The sequence below is a fragment of the Mobula birostris genome, chromosome 17 (assembly GCF_030028105.1).
Source record: "Mobula birostris isolate sMobBir1 chromosome 17, sMobBir1.hap1, whole genome shotgun sequence".
Taxonomy (NCBI): domain Eukaryota; kingdom Metazoa; phylum Chordata; class Chondrichthyes; order Myliobatiformes; family Myliobatidae; genus Mobula; species Mobula birostris.
In genome coordinates, this window is record NC_092386.1 from 37,499,768 (window position 1) to 37,515,131 (window position 15,364).

The following is a 15,364-nucleotide window of genomic DNA, read 5'->3' on the forward strand; positions in this document are numbered from 1 at the left end:
AGAAGTTATAGTAGATGAATTTGTATAATTTACCAAAACTCTCTGGACTCTGGGCAGATCCCAGCAAATTGGTCAGTTAGCTTAACGTCTGTAGTTGGGAAAATGCTTGAACCTATATCAAGAAAGTTGTTGCAGTGTGTTGAAATCAATGCTACTGTGAGACTGCACCCAGAATACTGTGTACATTCCCTACTTGAGGAAAGCTATAATGGCTTTGAATTCAGTATGGTGGATGTTCACCAGGTTGACTCTGGAGATGAGGGGTTAGCAAACATGGAGATTGAGTCACTTGGATCTATGTAGGATCTTACAAAGACGTATCAGATTATGAAAGGGATAGATAAGATAGAGGCAGGAAATCTGTTTCCACTGGCAAATGAGACATAGACTCAAGATTCAGGGGAATGGAATAAGCATGGAGATGAGGAGAAACTGCTTTACCCTGAGAGTAGTGAATCTGTGGAATTCTCTGCCCAGGGAAGTAGTAAAGGCTACCTCACTTTTTATATGTAGTACATAGTTAGATAGATTTTTCCATAGCAGGAAACTAATGGCCTTGGGGAAAAGGAAGGAAGTTGGAGCTGAGCCCATGGCCAGATCAGCAATGACCTTATTGAATGACGGACCATTCATGAAGTAAAAAACATGAAGTAGATGAAATATAGCCCACACTTCATGGCAAAATCATCAAATCCAGATAGGAACAATCCCAGGTTTCTAACAGAATAAAAATAGGAAATTGCTGAAGCCCTGTCCATAAACCTCAAAACATCGAGAGATTTAGGGTCAAGTCTCAAGAGAGGAAAGTTGGAAATGTTGCACTTTGTTGGACAAGGGGTTGAGAGGTAGACCTAATATTTTACAGATTAGTCAGTCTAATCTTGATGGTGGGCAATGTTTTGGAAACAATGTTCAGGGACAGAATTAGTAATTTCCTAGATATGTGCGAATTGATTAGAGAAAACAACATGAATTTGTTAAATATAAATCTTATCCAATTAATGGGATGTTTCTCTGAAAAAGAAGCAGCTAGAATTGAGAAGGCAAGTACTATTGAAGTGATATAAGAGTTCCAAAAGATATATAATAAGATACTACTTTGTATTCTTGTCGAAATTTGAAGTCTTATAAATAATTTCAATAACAAGGACAGAAAACTGGCTAATTGACTGAAAGGACAGATTCAAGATTGTTTAATGTCATTAACCATTGCTGTGTACATCATCTCCTATATACAAGTCCAATGGAGAATGAAATAGTTGTTACTCCAGATCTGATGCAGCACAAAAAAAAATGCAAAAGTGCAATAATAATAAAAACACAATAAATATAAATACATAAGACAGATTTTATACATAGATCAATTGTTTGTCTATTCAGTGACGCTAGGCACAGGAGTGTCTGTATATAAAGTGACTGACGGAAAATGATAGGATAATGGTGGTGGGGGGAAGGGGTGTGGAGGTGTTGATCAGCCTTACTGCTCAGAAAGAGTAACTCTTTTTGAATCTGATGGTCCTGTTGCGACTACTATATAGCCTCCTCCCCGATGGAGTGGAGCAAACAGTCCATGAGCAGAATGGGTGGGATCTTTCATGATGCTACTGGCCCTTTACTGACACCTTTCTGTATATATGGCCTTGATGGTGAACAGGCTGCTGCAGGTGATGCATTGGGCAGTTTTGACTACCCATTGTAGAGTCTTCCTGTCTGCTACAGTGCAGTCTCCACACCATACAGTGATGCAGCTTCTTAGGGTGCTCTCTACTGTGCATCAGTAGAATGACATGAGATTAGATGTGCATAGTCCAGCTCTCTTCAGCCTCCTCAGAAAGTAGAGGCATTGGTGAGCTTTCCTGATTGTGTATGATGTGTTCTGGGACAATGAGAGGTTGTGCGAATTGTGCAGTCCCAGGAGATTGAAACTGCTCGCCGTTCCCAATACTGTGGTGCCCATGTAAAGAGGGGTGTGAGTGGTGACTTCTCCTGAAGTCAATAGCCATTTCCAGTGTCTTGTTGGCATTAAGGGAGAGGTTATTTGCCTGGCACCTGGCCACAAGCTCTTCCATCTCCTCGCTGTAGGTCATCTCATCATTGTTGGTGATGAGCCCCACCACTGTTGTGTCATCGCCAAACTTGACAATGTGATTGTTTAGGCTTTTGGCTGTGGTACAGCGATGGGCTCAGCACACAGCCCTGGGTGACACCAGTGTTGAGGATGGTGGGACAGAGGAGCAGTTGTGCATTCTGACTATCTGTAGTCTATTGATTAGGATGTCCAAAACCCAGTTGCACTGTACTTAGACCAAGGGGTAAGAGTTTGTTCACTGTGATCTGCGGGACAATAATGTTGAATGCCAAAGTAAAATCCAGAAACAACATTCTGACATGTGTCCTTGCTTTCTAGGTGTGTCAGGACCAGGTGCATGACGGATGAGGGCTTCTGTCGTTAAGTATATTGGTGAGTGCCCAATGTGGCAGGAATGGAATTTTTGATATGTGCCTTTACCAGCCATTCAAAGCACCATGATGATGTGCAGTAGCCCTTTATTGATTGATTGATTGAGATACAGCGTGGGGTAGACCCTCTGAGCCACGGTGCCCAGCAATCCCCCGATTTAATCCTAGCCTAATCACAGGACAATTTGCAATGACAATTAACCCACCAACCTCTACATCTTTGGATTATGGGAGGAAACCCAAGTACCCAAAGAAAGCCCGTGTGCTCATGGAGAGAATGTACAAACTCCTTAAAGGCAGCGGTGGGATTATTTCTGAAGGTGTAGTGTTCATTGGTACAGGGATGGTGGTGGCTGATTTGAAGCATATGGGGAGAGAAATCTGGATGAGTGAGGTGTCGAAGATGTCTGTGAAGTCATCAGTCAGTCAGCGTGCACGCCAGTGAACTGATATACTCCCTGAATATTCGTCCTGGGATGTTCTCCAGCCCTGTCGCATTATGGGGGTTGACTCTCTACAGAGTCCTTCTCACACCTACTGCTCTTACAGGTAGTTGCTGCTCACCTGGGAGAGGGTAGCCTTCATTGCTAGCGTAGTGTACCTGCCTTAGCCACTTCCACTGGTAGCCCATTCCATATACTGACCACTGTTACCCCTCAAATTTCTAATTAAATCTCTCCCTTCTCACCTTAAACCTTTGCTCCCTACTTCTTGATTGTACTAACCCTGGGATACATCTATGAGATCATCTCACATTGTCCTATGCTCCAAAGAAAGAAACCCCAAACTGTTCAAACCCTCTCCCAGCAACATCCTCCGCAATCTTCTCTGCACTCTTTCCAGTTCTCTGGCGTCTTTTACCTTCCTTCTTTCACAAGAATGTTCTGCAACAACTCAGAGACATCCTCAACCTTCACACCAGAGGGGCAACATGCTATCTGAGGGTCTCTTTCGTGGTCATAGACTCTTTTTGTCCGTCCTGTTAACCATAAAGTCTCCTATCACTGTAGTGCTATCTGACTCCACCATTCCCTCTGAGCCATTTCTGGTCCCACAGAGCTGACTGCTGCTGTATCTTTCTCTTGAGCAGTCACCTTCCCCAACAGTAGCCTGAACGGTATCATCATCATCATCAGGTGCCGTGCCCAGTTTGAGCTTTGACTGCCATGGCCCACACACTCCTGTTTCGGGTCAAGTGGGTCAATTCATTGGTATTCATTTCCAGTTCTCTGGCTGCTGTCTCCATCATCATTTGTCTTTGCCTTCCTCTTGCTTTCTTCCCTTCAATCTTTCTCATAATTACCATGCATTCTAACTCATCTTTCCTAATCACATGTCCAATGAAGTTGCATTGCCTTTTCATGACTTCATACATTATTTCTCTTTTTGTGCTTGCTCTGTTCAAGACATCCTCGTCAGATATTCGGTTCATCCATGATGTTCTTGTCATCCTCCTCAAAAACCACATCCCTGCTGCTTCAATTTGTTTCCTCATGTTACTAGATATTATCCAACATTCTGAGCCATATAACATAACTGGATAAACGTAACATTTCAGTACTCTGAGGCAGGATGTCATGCCTAGTTTAGTATTGGTCAATATACTCTTCATTCTTGTAAAGGTGTCTTTTGCCATCCCTATTCTTCTTTTGATGTATAGTATATTTGTTTTGAAAGGACATGGCCACAGGGGTGCACCATCTGTCTACCCCCTCTACCTTTTTTGGTGTTCACCTTAATGTGACCACCTTGCTGAACCTTGCAATAATCTTCATCTTTGGCTGTTTTCAAATTACTGAGTATTGTACGTATATTGGAGATCCATTTGGTATCTCTTTGACAAAGTGCCACACATGAGGTTGTTTAACAAATTAAGAACCCATGGTATTGCAGGAAGAATACGAGCGTGGATAGAGCATTGGCTAAATGGCAGGAGACAAAGAGTGAGAAGAAAGGAAGCCTTTTCTAGTTGGCAGCTGGTAACTATTGGTGTTCCTCAGGGGTCTGTGTTGGAACTGCTTCTTTTTACGTTATATATTAATGATTTGGATGGTGGAATTGAAGGCTTTGTGGCCAAGTTTGCAGATGATATGAAGGTAAGTGGAGGGGCAGGTAGTTTTGAGGAAGTAGAGAGGCTACAGAAGGACTTAGACAGATTAGGAGAATGGGCAAAGAAGTGGCAGATAGAATACAGTGTTGGAAAGTGCACTGCCATGCACTTTGGTAGAAAAATTAAAAGTATAGACTATTTTCCAAATGGAGAGAAAAATTCAAAAACCTGAGATGCAAAGAGACTTGGGAGTCCCCGTGCAGGAATCCCTAAATGTTAATTTGCACATTGAGTCTGTTGCGAGGAAGGAAAATGCAATGTTAGCGTTAATTTCATGAGCAAGGATGTAACGTTGAGGCTTTATAAAGCACTGGTGAGGCCTCACAGAGTATTGTGAGCAGTTCTGTATTTAAGAATGTAGTATTTAAGAAAGGATGTGCTGACGTTGGAGAGAGTTCAAAGGAGGTTCACAAAAATGATTCCAGAATTAAAAGTTTGTCATATGAGGAACATTTGATGGCTTTGGGCCTCTACTCACTGGAATTCAGGGGATCTCATTGAAACATATCGAATGTTGAATGGCCACGATAGAGTGGATGTGAGGAGGATATTTCCTTTGGTGGGAGAGCCTGAAACATAGAAAACCTACAGCACAGTACAGGCTCTTTGGCCCACAAAGCTGTGCCAAACATGTCCTTACCTTAGAAATTACCTTGGGTTACCCATAGCCCTCTATTTTTCTAAGCTCCATGTACCTATTCAGGAGTCTCTTAAAAGACCCTATCGTATCCGCCTCCACCACCATTGCCAGCAGCTCATTCCACGCACTCACCACTCTCTGTGTAAAAAGCATACCCGTGACATCTCCTCTGTACCTACCTCTAAGCACCTTAAAACTGTGTCCTCTCATTCTAGCCATTTCAGCCCTGGGAAAAAGCCACTGACTATCCACATGATCAATGCCTCTCATCATCTTATACACCTCTATCAGGTCATCTCTCATACTCTGTCACTTCAAGGAGAAAAAGCTGAGTTCACTCAACCTATTCTCATAAGGCATGCTCCTAAACTATCTTCTCTGCACCCTTTCTATAGTTTCCACATCCTTCCTGTAGTGAGGTGACCAGAACTGAGCACAGTACTCCAAGTGGGGTCTGACCAGGGTCCTATATAGCTGCAACATTACCTTTCGGCTCCTAAATTCAATTCCACGATTGATGAAGGTCAATGCACTGTATGCCTTCTTAACCACAGAGTCAACCTGCACAGCAGCTTTGAGTGTCCTATGGACTCAGACCCCAAGATCCCTCTGATCCTCCACACTGCCATGAGTCTTACCATTAATACTATACTCTGCCATCATATTTGACCTACCAAAATGATCCTCCGCTGTAACCTCTGACAGCCCTCCACACTGTCCACAACACCCCCAACTTTTGTGCGATCAGAAAATTTACTAACCCATCTCTCCACTTCCTCATCCAGATCATTTATAAAAATCACGAAGAGTAGAGGTCACAGAACAGATCACTGAGGCGCACCACTGGTCACCGACCTCCATGCAGAATATGACCCGTCTACAACCACTCTTTGCCTCCTTTGGGCAAGTCAGTTCAGGATCCGCAAAGCAATGTCCCTTTGGGTGCCATGCCGCCTTACTTTCTCAATAAGCCTTGCATGGGGTACTAGTGAGTCTTACTTCAGTAGTGGGCAGATTGTTAACAAAGATCCTGAGAAGCAGGGTTTATGAGCATTTGGAGAGACGTAATTTGATTAAGGGTAGTCAGCATGGCTTTGTCAAAGGCAGGTTGTGCCTTGGGAATTCGATTAAATTCTTTGAGGATGCAACAAAACACATTGATGAAGATAGAACAGTAGATGTAGTGTATATAGATTTCAGTAAGGCATTTGATAAAGTTACCCATACAAGGCTCATTCAGAAAGTAATGAGACATGGGATCCAAGGAGACCTTGCTTTGTGGAACCAGAATTGGCTTGCCCACAGAAGGCAAAGGGTGGTTGTACTCTAGATTGTTCATATTCTGCATGCAGGTCGATGACCAATGGATTTCCACAGGGATCTGTTCTGGGACCCCTCCTGTTTGTGATTTTTATAAATGACCTGGATGAAGAAGTAGAGGGGTGGGTTAGTAAGTTTTCTGATGACACAAAGTTTGGGGGTGTTGTGGATAGTCAGGAGGGTTGCCAGAGGGGTTACAGCGGAACATCGATAGGATGTAGAACTGGGCTGAGAACTGGCAGATGAAGTTCAACCCAGATAAGTGTGAGGTGGTTCATTTTGGTAGGTCAAATTTGAAGACAGAATATAGTATTAATTGGAAGGCTCTTGGCAGTGTGGAGGATCAGAGAGATTTTGGTGTCTATGTCCATAGGACACTAATAGCTGCTGCGCAGGTTGACAAGTTTGTTAAGAAGGCGTATGGTGTATTGGCATTCATCAACCATGGGATTGAATTCAAGAACCGAGAGGTAATGTTACAGCAATATAAGGCCTTGGTCAGACCGCACTCGGAGTTCTGTGTTCAGTTCTGGTCACCTCACTACAGGAAGGATGTGGATACCATAAGAAAGAGCATAGAGGAGATTTACAAAGATGTTGCCTGGATTGGAGGGCATACCTTATGAGGATAGGTTGAGTGAAATTTGGCCTTTTCTCCTTGGAGCGATGGAGGATGAGACGTGAATTGATAGAGGTATATAAGATGATGAAAGGCATTGATCACATGGATAACCAGAGGCTTTTTCACAGGGCTGAAATAGCTAACATGAGAGGGCATAATTTTAAGATGCTTGGAAATAGGTACCAAGGGGATGTCAGGGGTAAGTTTTTCACCCAGGGAGTGGTGGGTGTGTGGAATGCTCTACTGGCGACAGTGGATACAATAGGGTCTTTTAAGAGACTCTTGTATAGGTACATGAAGCTTAGAAAAATAGAAGGCTTTGCAGTAAAGTAATTCCAGGCAGTTTCTAGAGTGGGTGACATGGTTGGCACAAAATTGTGGGCCAAAGGGCCTGTAATGTACTGTAGATTTCTATGTTCTTGTCATGGTCCGGATCGGGGTCCCTTTAAATTTAGCTTGTTTATGTTACGATCCAGACCGTTGATTCCCTGTTTTCCCGTGTCCCTCGACTTTGGTGATTAGAGGCAATTAACACTCGGCTGTACTGGTAGTTTATAGTCTCCGGCTTTCAGCCGTCCGGTGCGGGAGCATCTGCAAAGTCACCAAGGTACGGCGTGCCAATGTCATCTGGCTGGAGCAAGCCTAGTCTCCGCCTGAAGAGAGTGCCGGTAATTCGCCTTTCCTCACCAGAGCAACCCTGTCAAATTACCTCGCCAAAGCGAGCCTGCAAAGTTTCCTCACCGAGGTGGGTCCATCAGTTAACCCGCCGGAGGGAATCAAGAACCACTGTCTACTGTTCCCAGGCCGAGTCGAGAGCTTGCCACTACCCAGAGGCACCAAGTCAAGTCCTGGCCCTGGCGGCTTCCCAGTTCTGAGTCAAGTCCTGGCCCTGGCGATCTGTGATTCCTGTCCTACCCCGCTGTCTGAATCCCTTCTCTGCCCCTCTCGCTTCTAGCCCTCGTCTGCAGCCCCCGCCTTCCCTTCGGTCTAGTTCTATTGCCGGAGCTAGATAGGTATTGTCTGGTGTGCTTTCGTGTTGGTCTTGTCCTGTCCTTGCCTCCGTGGGGTAAGTCAGGCCGTCTTGCCGTTGCCCCGCGGGGAGTCATGTCTTGTCTCGTCTTGCCCTCGCCTCCGTGGGGTAAGTCAGGCCGTCTTGCCGTTGCCCGCGGGGGGAGTCATGAGTCCCGGCCCTATGTCCTGTACCCAAGGAGGGGCCCCGACTCTGTGTTCCGTGTATGTGTCCATGGTTCCATGTACCTGCTCTCCCCAGACCGAGGCTCTGTGTTCCCATGTTCCTCCTCTCCCAAGCCCATGTCATGTCCATGCCTGGTTCTGGGGTCCAAGCCCGAGGCAAGACCCAGGTACTGGGTCCTTGCCCAGTCTCGGGCTCGGAGTCCATACCCTAGCCTCTTCATGTCTCCTCTAGTCCTGGGAGCCGATACCGAGTCCTAGCCCAGACGCTTGGTCCCAACCTAGTCGTAGTCCTCAGTCCTTGTCCAGTTCGCTACTCCTTCTCCTGCCTAGCTCTCCTGATATCAAACAATAAACTAAATTTAATTAACCTCACAAGATGTGTCTTGCATTTGGGTCCACCCTTGCTCCCTATGCCCCCACCATTGTCACAGTTCTATGTTCTAATGTTGGAGTCACCATCCAGGCCAGATGCTTCCTGTGTGTTCACTCTCTGGAAAGCTGATTAACCGTCTGTAACAGTGTCTGTGGGAAGCTGTAAGGAACGAGTGTTCTTTCATTGCTCTTCAAAGAGCAGAGAATTGACAACACCAATCCAAGAACTTCCAATTACAAGCATTGATATAATCAGGGTGGGAGGGAGTGTCGTTGTCAATGATGCTGCCTGATTCTCTTTTATAGTTTGTGATAGCATGCAAGCCCTGCCATTATATATGTCTGGTCATGGACTCAATTTTGGTCTGGTATCATCTCCTGGCATACTTGATAGCTTTATGAAGGTTGTAGCATGATTTTCTGTATGGATTGGAGTCACCCAGTTTTAAACACCACAGATTTGAACTTAAGTATGGTCTAGGTTTCTTAGTTCATCCATGCATTCAGGTTGTTCCATTAATATCTAGAGTCTATTACTTTCCTGGTTTGACTTAATTCAATGACTGAATCTCCACAGCCCCTCAATATTCAACATCCTCTACCCTTTCCTTATCTCAGTCCTGAGCAGCCAGGCCCCATTAAAGGTCTGATCTTAACCTGTACTTCATCTCTCTGTATTCTCAATCTAGCTATTTCCTGAATTTAGCCATTTTAGCTGAAATTGTGCCCAAAAGTTCATTGAGTGCTTTCAGTTTAATTCCTCGATATTAATTGCATTCTGTGCCAGATCTTTTCAAACATAGAAAGTCATAGTCATAGTCATAGTCATACTTTATTGATCCCGGGGGAAATTGGTTTTCGTTACAGTTGCACCATAAATAATAAATAGTAATAAAACCATAAATAGTTAAATAGTAATATGTAAATTGATTCTGTTGGTGTCTCCTACCCTCAGCCTGCTGCCCCAGCACACAACAGCAAACATGATAGCACTGGCAACCACAGACTCGTAGAACATCCTCAGCATCGTCCGGCAGATGTTAAAGGACCTCAGTCTCCTCAGGAAATAGAGACGGCCCTGACCCTTCTTGTAGACAGCCTCAGTGTTCTTTGACCAGTCCAGTTTATTGTCAATTCGTATCCCCAGGTATTTGTAATCCTCCACCATGTCCACACTGACCCCCTGGATGGAAACAGGGGTCACCGGTACCTTAGGTCTCCTCAGGTCTACCACCAGCTCCTTAGTCTTTTTCATATTAAGCTGCAGATAATTTTGCTCACACCATGTGACAAAGTTTCCTACCGTAGCCCTGTACTCAGCCTCATCTCCCTTGCTGATGCATCCAACTATGGCAGAGTCATCCGAAAATTTCTGAAGATGACAAGACTCTGTGCAATAGTTGAAGTCCGAGGTGTAAATGGTGAAGAGAAAGGGAGACAAGACAGTCCCCTGTGGAGCCCCAGTGCTGCTGATCACTCTGTCGGACACACAGTGTTGCAAACACACATACTGCGGTCTGCCAGTCAGGTAATCAAGAATCCATGATACCAGGGGAGCATCCACCTGCATCGCTGTCAGCTTCTCCCCCAGCAGAGCAGTGCGGATGGTGTTGAACGCACTGGAGAAGTCAAAAAACATGACCCTCACAGTGCTCGCTGGCTTGGCCAGGGTCCAAGAAGAGTCCAAGACGATAGAAGTTGAAGACAGAAAAGAATGAAAAATATGCTGGGATTGCAAATACTCTGTTTACATAATAAATGCACATACAACATTTTGAGCAGAAACAACAGTATTGTTTTACTTCTTTTGCATTCGCTAGATCCCAAAAATAAAGAATACGTCTAGCTATTTTATTGTACCAGTGATCCAAAGACATGAACCAATGAACAGGAAAGCCAAATTTAAAGTTAAATGTAATGAGGTGTAACTCCTAAAGCTTGCAAACGGACTGACAGTAATTTGAATTGATTAAAGTTACTAACAATACTTAAAAGCTGTCTTCTCACTTCCTGCAAATACTCTGGATGCTTGTTACTGGAACAGATGCTCTGCTTCTCAGATTTTCCAGTGAAAATATTTATGGAGGAGATGGACACATAGATATGAACTTTCATATTTGGGTTTCCACTGAACCCTTCATTTTTGATATAAATTATAGGGTACTGAATGTCTGAAATGTTGCCCTGGGCGTTCTTTCCAGTGTTGCAAGATCAGTATGATACCTGTCATATCTGTATGGTTAATGAATACTTACCAGTAGCAGCATGAGCAAATTATATACTTTTCCACTTGCTACAACTCCATCAGTCAAAAGTACATCAACTGAAACCCTACCTAATATTCATGTATCCTCAATTCACTCACACACGTCAGTACTCCAGCACTCAGCAGCGTTTGAAGGGTGATTAGGCTGAGTGGATGTTTCAGGATAAGGACCCTTTATTAGTAACACAAGAGATCCTGCAGATGCTGGAAATCCAGAATAACACATCAAATTCTGGAGGAGCTCGGCAGGTCAGGCAGTATCTACAGGGTGGAATAAGCAGTTGACGTTTTGGGCCGAGACTCTTCATTAGAACTGGAAAGGAAGGGGGAAGAAGTGAGGTGGGGGAAGGGGAAGAAGTACAGACTGGCAGGCAATAGGTGAGAGAAGAGGCAGGAGGGAGATATTGCTAGAAGTTAGAGAGATCACCATTCATGCCATCAGATTGAAGGTTATCCAGACAAAAATGAATGAAGCAGCACTTCATCTATTGGGGTTATCTACTACATCTGGTGCTCCCAATGCAGCTTCTTCTAGATTGGTGAAACCTGACGAAGATTGGGGACCACTTTGTTGAGCACAACAGACGGGATTTGACAGTGGCCACCCATTTTAATTCTACTTCTCATACCTGTTCTGACACGTCGGTCCAGAGCCTCCTCTACTGCCACGATGAGGCTACTCTCAGATTGGAGGAGCACAACCTCATATCCGTCTGGGTAGCCTCTAACCTGATGGCATGTTCATTGATTTCTCTAACTTTCAGTAATTTCTCCTTATCATCCTTCTCTCTTTTTGTATTTTCCATTCTGAGTTCCCTTCTCCTCAGCTGGTTATCACCACTCTCTGGTGTCCCCTCTCCTTCCCTTTCTCCCAGGGTCCTCTGTCCATTCTTTTCATATTCCTTCATCGTTACCTTTTCCATCTACCACCTTCCAGCTTCTCACCTGACACCCCCCTCCTCCACCCACCTAACCCTACCTTCCTCCTCGCTTGACTTCCTCTATCACCATCCAGCTTGTACTTCTCTCTGTTCCCCCACCTGGCTTCTCCCCCCTTCCTTCCAGTCTTGATGGAGCGCCTTGGCCCAATGTGTTGACTATCTATTCCTCTCCATAGATGCTGTCTGACCTGCTGCTGAGTTCCTCCAGCATTTTATGTGGTTAACCTTTATTAGTTTTTGTTTTTAATATCTGGATGTTAAACAACTTTGCTTAACCAGATTCATTAAGAATCTGCTTGCTGTTACAGAACTGAACGCAGAAATAATTTTCACTTAAATAGGCACCAAGTTCTATATTGATATAGTCCAAAAATTAAACCAATGGGGAATAACATTATTGTTATCCAAAAGCAAATTAATATAAAAAAATAGATGCTAGAAAGGCTCAGCAGATCAGAAAACATGCCTGAAAAGCATCAAATCGACTTAAACTATGACCTGTATCTATGCTGGGGTTCTGACCATGATGTCGGATTCTTATAAACTCAACTTCAAGTCATGTTTTGAATGGCCAAAGAAAGCAGGAGATGCATGAAAGTTCTTTAGGTTTATCTAAGATAATGCCTGTACGTAAAACTGAGGTGCTCCTGAATTTTTTTTTTTGGTTTTTGCTGGTTAAATAAGATTTGTTTGTTCTTAAAATTTTCTTGAAAACCACTTGTACAGAGTAATGTTATAACCAACAGCAGGCTATTAAAATTTAGCACGGTATTAATTTAACTCACAATACTGACTTGTAAATGGTATGGTCAATAATTTGCACTTTATATCTAAGTGGTATAACGGTACCGAGAAATTTTAATAGGTTACCTGTAAAGGTTATTGAGCTCTTAGCAGCACAATAGATAGGCACACAAATGCGGAAAATCAACTCAAAATTTGCAGTTAACAACAGTAAGACTTGGATTTGACTTGAGCAGGGAAAATTCCTGTTCTCATTTGATGGTTGTAGATAACCATGAATATCTGAACAATCAGCTGTCCTAGAAGTTCAGCTGGAAGTATAGACCATTGGAATCCTGGAACAGATGGAAGCTTACAAGGATAGTCAGATTACAGTTTGAAGCTTCAATCCATTGCTAGCCTAGTGTCTTAATACCCAAGGTCTGACATGCCTCTGTAAATGAGACTAGTCAACTTCAGTCTAAGTATTTGTTTGAAATAGTGGGTGTTAAAAACTGAAACAGATCCTAAACAGATAAAGGGACTAACTAAGGAATAAAATGTGTTACCAAATGGAAAATGCTCACAATCCAAATTTAGCACCTACTGAAACCTTTAAAACTTCAGCTGTGATAGTGGAGGCACTATTATTGAAGCAATTCCTGCGAGCAAACATTTAGTAAGCTAATTACAAGCCACAACCAAAGCCAGATATTTCTCCTTTTGAGTTCAGCCTCTGAGTAGAATATTTATTTTTCACTTTTTAATTAATTCATTATTGAATTCTGACCACATTAGTCATTATTTTCCAGCAGTTGGGAGCAGTAGGATTATGTAATCCCTGAAATGGACAATTTTCATAGCAAAACTCAGTGTTAATTTAAAATTGTAGATTTTTTCTTTGGTTTGTAATTTTACTTCGAGCAAGATTTACTGTTCGGTTGGGCATATCAAATGCCGTTATCTATTAACAATATGAAGTTAATAGCAGTAAATGTATAATTAATATCTGAAAGAGAAAGCATAATACCTTGCTGGAAATGATTTCATTATTCATTTTTTATTTCATTTTTTATTGTAGTTATAGTTTCACAGAACTAGACTTCTTTTGATGAATTAAACTGGTAATTATTAAAATAAAGAGGGTAGTGGTATAAGGCACCGTGTTAAATTATATAAAATTATTAGAGAGAGAATAGTTTGATTATTCATCTCAGAATGAACATTCTAGTCATCAGACTAGAGTGTAGTTTTATCTTTCTACTCTTTATGTAACCATCTGAGAATAAACTTATGGTTACATAAATAAAGAGTAGAAAGATAAGGTACATTCTAGTTTGATGAATGCAATTATTCTTTCATATTTTCAGTGATATTATTCTGCCTAAGGCCCTGCTATTAATAATAAGAGAATGTTTTTGATTAGCATCTCTGGAAAACCCTAAAACATATTGCAGATTTTTTGTTATTAACTCGGTTGTGAGCACTGACGCTAACATGAGAATTATTTTACATGAAAAGTTATTGCACTCAAGTTTGTGAATTAGCAGTTACTCACTTACCTATTTGTAAATGATGCATTATTTTATGATTTTTGTATTGAGACTGTTAATCTGGCATCTGTAATGAGTGTTCCTGTGTGTGTTCCAGAATCTGGTATCATTAGTTTGATCCTGTCAAAACGCAAGATACTGTAATTGAGACTGGTTTCTGTAGCTGACCAGTTCTGTTAGTTTGATTTGTTAATACGTAAGGTAATTATGATTGATTTACAATATGTACAGTAGCAAGATAGTATAATATGCTCTATTCTCAACTTTGGTATTGAAATTAGTTTTCATGTGCTTGGTGAGCATGGAAACAGACAGCAATCTTCACAGCAAGGGAACACAAGGTAATGACCAATGCTGGCATTTACAGCAAAAAAAAATGGTACCTATAGACACAAAGAGGTGGTCAATATTTTAGTTTGAAGCCCTGCATTAGGTCTTGGTGTATAGAGGGAAGATAGAAGTGAGAGGGAAGAGTGTGACAGAGGCTGGTAGGAGATAGGTGGAACAAGATGAGGGGAAAATAATGGTCAAAGGTGTATCCACAGACATCTGGATTGACCCCAGCTATATCTGCCCCTTTGTTGGGTTTATGGAACCATCATTGATCCAAAGTTACTCTAGCATCCCGTCCCAACTCTTTGTCTGCTACATCAATGACTGTTTTGTAGCTGCACCTTGCATTCTTGTGGAACTCATCAATCTTATCAGCTTTACCGCTAACTTCCTCCCTGCTGTCAAATTCACCTGGAGTTTTTCTGACACTTTTCGCCTTTTCTGGATCTCTATGCCTTCACCTCATGGTACAAACCAGCCACCAATATCTATTATTAAATCCACCAATGCCCAGACTTTGACTTTGCTGTGGCAGTGGAGAAGGATGAAAACAGACACATTACAACGGGAATGGGAAGGAGAGTTGGAATGACGTGCATCCAGAAGGTCAAGATGACTGTTGGGAATGGAGTCTGGGTGCTCCACAAAATTGTTGCCCTGTCTATACTTAGTCTCAGTCATATAGAGGAGGCCATAGAACATAGAACAGAAAACATAGGATAGTGCAGCACATTACAGGCCCTTCGGCCCACAATGTTGTACCGGACCTCAAACCCTGCCTCCCATATAACCCCCCACCTTAAATTCCTCCATATGCCTGTCTAGTAGTC

General features: G+C 42.7%; 1 protein-coding gene across 5 annotated transcripts in view; it reads left to right on the forward strand.

Annotated features, from left to right (window-relative positions):
* Window positions 1–15,364, forward strand: part of gcnt3 (glucosaminyl (N-acetyl) transferase 3, mucin type) — an 88,731-nt gene that overhangs the window by 40,493 nt on the left and 32,874 nt on the right. For 4 of the 5 annotated variants that reach the window (XM_072281545.1, XM_072281546.1, XM_072281547.1 and 1 more), the window contains one exon: window positions 2,408–2,461. The gene's annotated coding sequence lies outside the window, so the exon portion shown is untranslated. Of the gene's footprint in view, window positions 1–2,407; window positions 2,462–9,673; window positions 11,244–15,364 lie in introns of those variants that run through there. The other variant, XR_011889533.1, reaches the window with a different exon arrangement.